A 12,227-nucleotide genomic window follows, 5' to 3' on the forward strand; every position below is an offset into this window, starting at 1 on the left:
CCACACATGGTGCAGGACGACGTCCCCGCAGGCAGACCGGACACACCTCCCAGTGTGGAGGCCCCCCATGAGGGAGCTAAAAACTAAAAGACTAAAAGGCAATAGGATAGGGTAAAACAAGTATGAGATAAAATAATAAGAAAATGCATAAAAATTTAAGGATTTAGAGAAATTAAAGATTTAAAGATTAAAAAAATGAAGATTTAGACATTTAATAATAATGAAATGCATAAAGATTTAAAAATAAATCATTTAAAAGCATTAGATATTAAAATAACATATAATAGAAGAATTTAAAGAGTAAAAGAAATCGGTTAAAAGCCAAACTAAAAAGGTGAGTCTTGAGCCTCCTTTTAAAAACATCAACAGTCTCTGCAGTCCTGATGCACTCCGGCAGGCTGTTCCATAAGTGAGGGCCATAATGGCTGAATGCAGCCTCCCCGTGGGTTTTTATTCTGACTCTTGGAACAATTAAAAGGATCCGCGAGGGTTGATATGATAAAAGCAGGTCAGATAAATAAGATGGCCCAAGACTGTTAAGACATTTAAAAACTAATAAAAGAACCTTAAAATCGATCCTGAAACACACGGGGAGCCAATGCAGCGATTTTAAAACTGGTGGAATGTGCGCCCGCCCTCTGTTCCTCGTCAGCACTCGTGTGGCTGAGTTTTGGAGTAACTGCAGGTTAGAGATGGTCTTTTTGGGAAGACCAGAGAGCAGGGCATTACAATAGTCTAAACAACAAAAGATAAAAGCATGCATCAGCACCTCCGTGTTAGCCTGAGAGAGAAACGGGCGGACTCTGGCTATATTCTTAAGATGATAAAAACCTGTCTTTGTTACATTTTTTATGTGTGGAATAAAACTAAGCTCAGAGTCAAAAATGGCACCCAGGTTCTTCACACATTGTGAGGGTTTAAAATCTTGTCGTTTTGGTAAAAGTTTCTCTCTCTCTTGCCTTCAGGACCAATAATTTCAACCTCTGTTTTGTCCTGGTTGAGCTGTAGGAAGTTCACTGCCATCCATGACTTGATATCTAAAATACAGTTAAAAAGGGCATCAATTGGCCCTGTGTCATCAGGAGACACGGCGATGTACAGCTGTGTGTCATCTGTGTAACTGTGGAAGCTGATGCCGTGCCTCCTGATGACATCCCCAAGGGGAAGCATGTACAGATTAAAAAGAATTGGACCTAAAATTGACCCTTGGGGCACCCCACACAATATGTTCTGTTGGGACATACTACTTCTTCATAACACTGTGCCTTGAACTTTGACCTTCTTGTTCATATATCTGTTACTGTGGAGATAAAACAAAACCATTCTCCAAGCTTGCGGTCAACCCAGAGAACTCTGCTGCATACAGTCTAGATTCTAACATATTATATTCAACCACATATAGTAGAACACCCTGGTATTTGTGGCATACTGCATTTGACACACTATGTATTGGGACATACTAAATTATACGCCAAATGAGGCCTCATGAACCAGTCTCTGTTTAATAAGCCCACCAGATGGTGATCTCTGCTCAACAAGGGGTAGAAAGCACACTGCATTCCATGAGCCTTCTCGTTAAAGCAAGAGCACCATCTTGTGGTGATGTAGCAGAAAGAGGAAAAGGGAAAAAAAACAGAACAGCCCTTCTTAAACTCTGACAGGCAGGGACTGAGAAATGAGACACACCTGTGCGCCGGGGGAAGGGAAACCCTACAAACAAAAGCAGCACAGAGAGAACAGAGAGGAGTGAAAGTGACTGAATTCAAAGTTTACCTCAGTTTCTGTACATCTATGCTCTAAAAACACACACACACATAAATGTAGCCTACATATGAATGCAAGATAAAAGTAAATAGAGCAGCAGTTAATCCAGGAACCAGCTGGATTTTGTGACCTTTCCTGGACACCAAGGCTGATTGCTGGAGCAGATGGGATGAATTAAACCTTCCATCTACATCTCAGACCGGTTTGGATACACCTGTGAACTTCCTGGCTGTGGTTCAGACATTAAGATAAGTCTCCTTTAAAGATCCAGTGTGGAGAATTTAGGGGGGATTTGGTGGCATCTAGTTGCGAGGATTGCAAATTGAAACCAGCTGAAACTTTTCCTGGTTAGAATTCTTTAAGTGTTCATTGTTCAGGAGGTTTTCAAGTCGAAATAGCTCCCTATGTAGATATGAATGGCTCATGCTAAGGAAACAAAATCACAGTGATTCTTATTTTCAGGTGATTTTACACTGAAAAAACATACTTAATAAATTATATTGAACTTCTTTCAGTACACCCTCACAAGTCCTACACACTGGACCTTTGACTGCTCTCCCAGATAATGTATTTTTACCCTTCATCTCTCAGTTACATATCTCCTCCTTTGACAAACGTACACTGAACTGAATGAAGCTGAGATGTTTATCTGGTTTCCTCATGTGATTTATTTACTGAATGACATTTGATTTTTAGAACTGTATTCAGAATTTTATTTTTGTGACATTTTGTGTTTGACCATTGACCATGATTGTTTAGTTTGAATATATAATATGGGTTAAATACAATGTGATGTAATTGATAAATGAATTGATGGTTTGTGTTTTGTTCTCTTGTACATGTTCCGTAGTGCATGTTGCTAGCTGTCTGAGCTAACATCCAACTGGTTAAAAGAAGCGTTCTTCTTACAGTGACAGGGTCAGCCCTGGGCAGTGACTTGTGGCGTCCGACCCTGCCGAAAATAGCCGTCCTTTAACGTTGGCATGATACACTGAACCAGCCCCTAGTTAGGCTGATATAAGCTTCTGCTGGGGAACATCCTATGATACACTAAGCTTCTTTCTTCTCTCTCTCTCTCCATGTACTAACATTCTTGCCCCATTAATACATGTTACTAACTTGGCTTCTTCCCCAGAGCCTTTGGGCTCCCATTTTTCGCAGGTTCCATCAGATCATGGCTACGCCTGGGTTGTTGGTCGTCAGCTGAGGCGGTACAGGCACCTGATTAGGATGCCCTCTGGATGCCTCCCGTGAAGGATGTTCTGGGCATGTCCCACTGGTGAGAGGTCCCAGAACATGCTGGAGGAATCCTGGGTTTGATTTTCACCAGAGAGGGCAGTGTTCACGTCCCGTAAGATTCGAAAGCCAAACCCTGTTCTTTTTTCCTAAACCACACCACATGCTTTTGTTGTTGAAGGAAAAGAAACGTCAATTTGCAGTGTTGTACCGGCATAATGAGTTTATTTTGAAAGAGACTGTATGTAAACTGTACATTTCCTGTGAAGACAGGAAATTGTCATCTTGAAAGAGGACAATGCATGTAACAGGCAGAACCTGACACGATGTCCCAGAGTGTCAACAACCAACGCACACAGGGTACCTTGGACGTTGTATGTGCATGTGGAAAGTCCATGACCAAACGTCAATATGTGACAAGGTCGGGGGAATACTGTGTTGGCTGGGTAGACGGACATCTGGGGTGCTTTGCTTGGCCTGCTGCCCTGCGACCTGGCCCTATACATGGGGATGACAATGAACGGACAGACGGATGGATGGATGGATACATTTACTATTATTATACACATAATTATTAATACACCTCAGTTTCCACAGGAAATGTACAGTTTCTGCTTATTACATGAAACAGTCCCTTTCAAAATAAACTTACAACATTGGTAAAAACGTTGTTTTTAGGTTCACTTCCTTAGGTTTAGGCAACAAAAGCACGTGGTTTGGTTTAGGGGAAAACAAATCAAGGTTTGGCTTAAAATAAGTATGGTTGTTACAAAAGTAATGCAGCACATGAAATACTTCATGTGACATAAGTCACAAGCGTAACATGCTACACAGACTACTGCACTATGTTGCTATTGAAATACCTCGATTGACTTTTGGTCTACACGGGAAACTAATAACTGTCTTTGTGTGAAAGTCCAGAGTCTGTTTGACCCATCCACCTCCACTCCCAACTGCTCTATGTGGACTGCTGCAAAGGGTGCCTCTGTGCTTCAGTGTCTGACACTGAGGTCCACTGACAGAGCGGCGGTATTTGATGACTTGGGAGTGAGAACAGGATGGTCAAAGATACAACAAAGCACAGAGCCCCTGAAAGGTTATGGAGGGACTATTTCTATGAACTGCTTTTGTGATCCTTTATTATTCTTTTGTGTTTCCAATACGTTAAGCATTCTCTATGATACATATTTGCAGAGAAAGGCTCTGACAGTAAAGTTACAGCACTTCTGTGGGATCAGACTGTGAGCACAGGTTCTGGTTATTGTCTCTGTGCAGGCACAGTGGAACCAAATCTGGCAACTGCACCGTAACACCAACAACAACAAAACCTCAGGAATATATTGTCACATGGCAGTGGTTTACTGTGAGAACAGACAAATAAGGTAATGTGAATGCTTTAATGTTGTAGATAGCTAAGGTTCATTACAAATTGTAAAGCACTGACTCATCACTGTGAGTTGTACTCTCGGGTAGGATGGCCCCCCCTGGCGACCCATAGGCTCCTACATTGGTACACCTTTATATATAAGGCAATTCTTGGTCTGCTTCCATATTACCTGTGTGTTTTCATCACGCAAAAAAACACCGGGCAGTATTCACTGCGTTCTCAGGACCTCTTTATGCTCTCTGTCCCAAATGCTCGGACTGAAATTGGGAAAAGGGCTTTTGGGTATTCTGCACCCTCAGCCTGGAATTTGTTGCAGAATGATTTAAAACTGAAGGAGCTCGTGTCATTACATGTTTTTAAATCTAAACTGAAGGACTTGGAAGCAGTTTCTATGGGATGTCGATGTTTTTAGCTTGACTGTTTGTTCAAATTACTCCCAGAAACACTCGTTTTGATTTATTGGTAGTTTTTCTTTATGCAAATTTTAGTGCTTGTGAATTGTACTTGTTCTCCCTGTATGTCTCTGTCTGCAACTTTGTGTTTTTGCTGCTGACCGTCTTGGCCAGGTCTCCCTTGAAAAAGAGATTCTTAATCTCAACGGGACTAACCTGGCTAAATAGAGGTTAAATAAAATAAAAATAAAAGCTAAAAGGAGGTGGTCAGTATAAAACTCTGCTGTATCATGTGTTTTCCAACATGACTTGCAGATACTTTCATGACTATCAGTTAACCAACAGCTGTGGTCTTCTTGCTGCTTGAGGACATTTGAAGAAGTAGAAGCCTCTGAAAAAACTTTCAGTGGAGAAGTTGAGGTATTTCTTCATCACTGTTGTCATTTTATCTTCAACACCTCATTTTTACTGTGTCAGCTTTGTGTGAAACAAAGGTCTCTGTTAATGCCAAGTCATTATTGCAGAAAAAAAAGACACATCTGACATCCAAACACACCATAAGGCTTAATGACAAACACTGAGGTTAAAGGGCAGTAAGTCCAAACCTGTCTGGTAGCTGCAATAGACTCTATATACACCAGTCAGCCAAAACATTAAAACCAGTGGTGGGTGAAGTGAGTAACATTGATCATTTTGTTACAATGCAATGTTCTGCTGGGAGACCACTGGTCATGGCATTCATGTGGATGCCACTTGACACCCTCCACCCACTCAAACACTGCTGTGGGCTAAGTAACCCCCCTCAAGGCAATGGTATTCCCTGATGGCAGTGGCCCCCCAGCAGAAAAATGTGCCATGCCACACCACAAAACGTGCTCAGGAATGGCCTGAGGAACGTGACAAAAAGCTCAAGGTGGCCTCAAATCTCCCACACCACAATCTGATTGAGCATCTTTGGGAAGTGCTGGTGCCCCACCTCACAACTGACAGGTCTCAAATGATCAGAAGCCAGACACCACAGGACACCTTCCAGAGGTCATGTGTCCATGCCTTGACATATCAGAGACAAGTTGGATCCAGGGAGGCCCCACCACTGATTAGGGGTACCTCTGGGGTACCAGCACGTCCCATGGATGCTCTATCAAATTTGGATCTGGGGAATTTGGAGGCCAGGTCAATGCCTTTAGCTTTTTGTCACATTCCTTGGGCCATTCCTGAGGAGTTTCTGCAGTGTAGCTTGGTGCATTTTCCTGCTGGGGGGGCACTGCCATTGGGGAGTGCTGCTGCCATCAGGAGCAAAACTGCACCTCATGAATTTCTGGACCAAAAGCTCCCCAGGGGAACATTGCATTGTACAGTAACAAGATAATCAATGTTACTCACTTCACCAGACAGTCGTTCTAATTTTTTTGGCAGACTGGTGTAATTACATCAGCTCCTCAAGATCCAGTGTAATTAATGAACACACCTAAATACAAATAAATCAGAATGGATATATCTCTTTATCTCCTTCACATTTTCAGGAGCAATGTCTGTCTGAAAAGAACGTCAGGTTTCTATAAAGCATTTATAGATATTATGACATTAGGTATAAAACAAAGTCACGCGTCCTGTTCTTATAATGGTTATCTACTGAATCTACCCTCATTCTTTATGAGCAGAGTGTTTAAAGAGAAGTAGCAGTGTTGCATAAGAGTCATAATTCTCTTATGATCTTATAAAAGTGCACTGTGTCACTTAAGAAGGTTTTGCATGTTGCATAGTCATCCTCGAAGGTCCTCTTTTCTTCTATATTATACTGAACAATAGAAAAATATGAGGAAGCTCTTTAAATCCAGTCAGTGTACCAGCATGTGTTTTACAGTACTCTGCTGATGTTTTATTAATGTGATATTAATGGAAAAACAAACACTACTGATACGAACTGTAGCTTCCAACTTCTGAGCAGTTTAGTTTGTCAGCCCCAGTTTTTCAATTTGATTCAGTTACAATGATAAATGTATCTTCTGATGTTAATTAGTCACACACTGCACTGCAAATTAAAAAAAAAAGAAAAACACATGCATAAAGACACAACACAGGCAAATTAAGGTAAACATTTAAAGTGTGACAACACACAGCTGCAAACAGCTGCAAATAAAACTAAGCCTGCTACAGCAAGTTTTATTTGCTAACATTAGTCTGCCTCACTTCTTACCATCAGCTCCACCTGTCATACCCATAGATTTTAATAATAACCTGTTGCTTCTTGACATTTTTTGCCAGACATTTGGCCATTGCCTCTCCTTTCCTTTAATGTCCTTGTTCTCTCTGTTCCTTTTCCTTTAAGAATAATCTGACCCTCTCTGTCAGACAGTCTGCACTATTTCACAATACCTGCTGCAGGGTGGGAGCATCACACTGATGTTGAAATGTGTTGTAATGATGACTATACATTTATTTAACATGTAAATACATCTAACTTGTACTGTCAGTGACATAAGTCAGTAAGTAAATTCATGCACTTGATCCCATTAAACGGTCAACCATAGACCTTTACATGGGCCCCCTTCGGCCTTGGGCCAGGACCATCCGTACCCTTTGAACCCCCTGATGTGGGGGCCTGACCGGGTCCATTTGTTTTGTCGAGGAAGAGACTTCTGCGGGTAATTTACCTCCCAGATCAGAAAAAGTGAGCATGCATTAAATTATCAGAGAAAATAAGTGAGCACACAGTAGCACCTTGTGGCCAAGCTGCCTGTGTTCAACTTGTCAAACAGCACCAGTGAAACACTGATTCGTAATGTTAAACACCTCTAAATCACCTGGTCTGTTTCTTTCGTCTGTGGGTAATACAGCTCCCTGTACAGAACTGAACAATGAAGGAATTCTAACCAGGAGAAGTTTCAGCTGGTCACAATCTGCAGTTCTCACCACCGCATGCCACTAAATCTCCCTAAATCTTAGACCCTGAACCTTTACTTACTGAGTTATAACAAGTCAAGTTGCCATTTCCCAGCATGAATAATAAACTAAGCACAAAAAGATCAGGCACCTGATTGTCAGCACCTGGGGGGTACCAGGAGCTCAAAACAAGAGTCGATAGCAACAGCAAAAAAAAAGCTGTTTGGCAAATTTTTCATGGGCGCAACCCATATACTCGGCTCTGCTGCTCATCCCACAAATGCATGTTCCTTACAAATGTACTTCACACTACTGTCCTATTTCCAGCCTCGCCGCCCCCTGAATTAACTGCAATTTTTCCCCACTCACTCTCTGCTTGTACATACCAGCTCATATAGCAGCTCAGTTTCTCTGCTCCTGTGGCAGCTTGACTCCTCTCCTCACCACTGATGTATAAAGAGAACTCTAAAGCTGTTGCTGTGTCTTGTCTGCGATAAAGAATGGATGAGGACAGACACGTTGTTGAGGTCAAGAAATATCCAGAGCTATATGACCTACAATCCTGTCACCATAAGGACAATGGCCAAAAAGATACTCGCTGGTGAGTCATAGCTCTGGAGATCGGCTCTTCAGTCTTGGACTTTTATTAAGGGTGTCCACACCTGGTTTTAAGCTATTGCAGAGGTGGAAGAAGTACAGATCTTTCAGTAAATGTAGTAATAACGTTGCATATGTCTGTGAATGAGCTGCAGCACGATGCCTCAGGTGTGTACTAGAGGCAGCACTTGACGAGCGGCACTGTGTTGGCACTGGTGATTTTTCAGCTTTAGTCAAAGTGTCCACTCCCTTAATTGTGTGTAACTTTCAGACTTAATTACATTCAAATTTGTGAGTTGTATAAAAATTCACCCCCTTACAGTTATGATGAATGGAGAGATGAGCTAGAGAGCCCAAAGCTGCTTTTTGCACCAGGCTGTAAATATGATTTTTGTTTTTACTGTAGAGTTGGGCAGTTTAGATTTCAATAATATAGACACTGGAACAAAGATAGCAGCTATTCATTGCAATGGAGCTGCTCACATAGTGCATACGCCCAAAAGGTTTTCTAAATTCTTGGTTTACTTACGCAGTATGCTGCCCACTGAATACACGCAGTAGTGTTTTGTTCACTGGCCCCACCACAAGTTCCTGCTCGGCTCACAGACTTTACATTGTGATGATGTCACAGGTTTTTAAATTGCTTTTCTTAGCTTGAGAGATGCTTTACAAATATAAAACCACCATGGATCAAAATTCAGCATAGAAAGACTTATATTTGGCCTTGTTTGCAGTTGGAGGTGTCCTGTCAGCAGTTTTACAGACGTTTCTTTTATGATGGCAGTCTATGGGGAAAATGCCTTCTGGGCCACAGGCGATTTTTTGTTTTGCTGCAATACCGTGAGTGACCACTGGGGAAAATTTGCTGTAAGGCTGAATGGCTTTCCTGGGGGCCTGATTTTAACATGGGGGTCTATGGGGATTGACTCACTCTTGGAGTCAGTGCAGCTTTTTTTCAATCAATCAATCAATTTTATTTATAAAGCCCAACATCACAAATCACAATTTGCCTCACAGGGCTTTACAGCATACGACATCCCTCTGTCCTTATGACCCTCGCAGCGGATAAGGAAAAACTCCCCAAAAAACCCCTTTAACAGGGAAAAAAAACGGTAGAAACCTCAGGAAGAGCAACTGAGGAGGGATCCCTCTTCCAGGACGGACAGACGTGCAATAGATGTCGTACAGAACAGATCAGCATAATAAATTAACAGTAATCCGTATGACACAATGAGACAGAGAGAGAGAGAGACAGAGAGAGAGAGAGAGAGAGAGAGATGCAGGTAATGACAGCAGCTTACAACAACATTATTGAAAGTAATAATATTATAGTTATAGTTCTGGCTACTGTGGTACAATATGTTGAAAGTATGTATTAATATCTGGCAGTATACATGTGTGACAATAGTCATATGTGTATAATAACAGTAGAGATATGACTAATGACTAATGATGGCAGCAGCAGCAGGAGGCATCTGGCAGGACCACGGCAGCAGCACAACCACACACGTCACGCTGTCCAGGCACCGCTGTGATATGAGTTAATCTGAGAGACAGTGGAGCACAAAGACTCCGGAGAAGAAGCCGAGTTAGTGACATCCAGAATGGCCGAGTTAGCAAGATGCAGTAATAGAATACGAGAGAGAGAGATAGAGAGAGAGAGAGAGAGAGAAGGTGCCCGGTGTATTATAGGGGGGTCCTCCGGCAGACTAGGCCTAAGTCAGGGGCTGGTACAGGGCAAGCCTGAGCCAGCCCTAACTAGCTTATAAGCTTATAAGCCTAACTAATAAGCTTTATCAAAGAGGAAAGTCTTAAGTCTAGTCTTAAATGTGGAGACGGTGTCTGCCTCCCGGACCGTAACAGGAAGATGATTCCACAGGAGAGGAGCCTGATAGCTGAAGGCTCTAGCTCCTGATCTACTTTTGGAGACTTTAGGGACCACAAGTAACCCTGCGTTCTCAGAGCGCAGTGTTCTGGTGGGATAATATGGCACTATGAGCTCACTAAGATATGACGGAGCTTGACCATTTAGAGCTTTATAAGTTAACAGTAGGATTTTAAATTCAATTCTGGATTTTACAGTTTCGTTTCTTAGTTCCTGTTAGTACACGTGCTGCTGCATTCTGAATTAGCTGGAGAGTTTTTAAGGACTTACTAGAGCTACCTGATAATAGAGAGTTACAGTAATCCAGCCTTGAGGTAACAAAAGCGTGGACCAATTTTTCTGCATCTTTTCAGGTCAGGATAGGCCTAATTTTCGCAATATTACGCAGATGAAAAAATGCAGTCCGTGAGGTTTGTTTTAAATGAGAATTAAAAGACAAATCTTGATCAAATGTTACTCCGAGGTTTCTTATGGTAGTGGTAGAGGCCAGAGCAATGCCATCTAGAGAAACTATGTCATCAGATAAAGAGTCTCTGAGTTGTTTGGGGCCAAGAACAATAACTTCAGTTTTGTCTGAATTTAACATCAGGAAATTGGTGCTCATCCAAGTTTTTATGTCTTTAAGGCAGTTATGGAGTTTAGTTAATTGATTACTTTCTTCTGGCTTCATCGATAAATACAACTGAGTATCATCCGCATAACAATGGAAATTTATAGAGTGATTTCTAATGATGTTACCTAAAGGAAGCATATATAGAGTAAATAGGATTGGTCCGAGCACAGAACCTTGCGGAACTCCAAAACAAACTTTGGTACATAAGGATGATTCATTATGAACGTCAACAAACTGAAAACTATCAGATAAATAAGATTTAAACCAGCTTAGTGCAGAACCTTTTAGGCCAATTAAGTGTTCCAGTCTCTGCAGTAGAATTTGATGGTCAATTGTGTCAAACGCCGCACTAAGATCTAATAAAACAAGTACAGAGACGAGTCCTTTGTCTGAAGCAATCAGAAGATCATTTGTAATTTTAACTAGTGCTGTCTCAGTGCTATGAGGCACTCTAAATCCTGACTGAAATTCCTCAAATAAATTATTATCATGGAGAATATCACACAGCTGGTCTGTGACTACTTTCTCAAGGATCTTTGACATAAAGGGAAGATTAGATATTGGTCTATAGTTGGCTAACACCTCTGGATCCAGGGTGGGCTTTTTTAGTAGAGGTTTAATTACAGCTACCTTAAAAGACTGTGGTACATAGCCTGTTAATAAGGATATATTGATCATATCTAATATATGAGTGTTAACTAAAGGAAAGACCTCCTTAAGTAGCCTAGTTGGGATGGGGTCTAAGAGACACATTGATGATTTAGATGAAGAAATCACTGCTGTCAATTCTTGAAGAGAAATTGGGGAGAAGCAATCTAAATATATATTAGGTCTTACAGCTGTGTTTGAGGTTAGATAGGTACTATCTGAGGACAGGAGGTCATGAATTTTGCCTCTAATAGTTAGAATTTTGTCATTAAAAAAGCTCATAAAATCATTACTGCTAAGGGCTAAAGGAATACAAGGCTCAATAGAGCTGTGACTCTCAGTCAGCCTGACTACAGTGCTGAAAAGAAACCTGGGGTTGTTCTTATTGTCTTCTATTAATGCTGAGTAATAGTTTGCTCTGGCATTGCGGAGGCCCCTCTTATAAGTTTTGAGACTGTCTGTCCAGATTAAACGAGATTCTTCCAGTTTGGTCAATCGCCAATTCCTTTCAAATTTTTGCGATATTTGTTTTAACTTACGGGTTTGAGAGTTATATCAAGGAGCGAACTTACTTTGCTTTTTTTAACTTCTTTTTAAGAGGAGCTACAGAGTCAAGTGTTGTTCGCAGCGAGCCTACAGCGCTATCAACAAAATGATCAAAGTCGGTACAGGAAACCTCTGTTACTGAGGGACTTGGTATTGAATTTAACGACGGAGTAATCTTTTCCTTAAATTTTGTGACAGCACTATCTGATAAACATCTAGTATAGTAACTGTTGCTGAGTGGCGTGTAATCGAGTAAAAAGAAATCAAAACTAATCA

Source organism: Epinephelus lanceolatus, chromosome 22 (genome assembly GCF_041903045.1).
Source record: "Epinephelus lanceolatus isolate andai-2023 chromosome 22, ASM4190304v1, whole genome shotgun sequence".
Lineage (NCBI taxonomy): Eukaryota > Metazoa > Chordata > Actinopteri > Perciformes > Serranidae > Epinephelus > Epinephelus lanceolatus.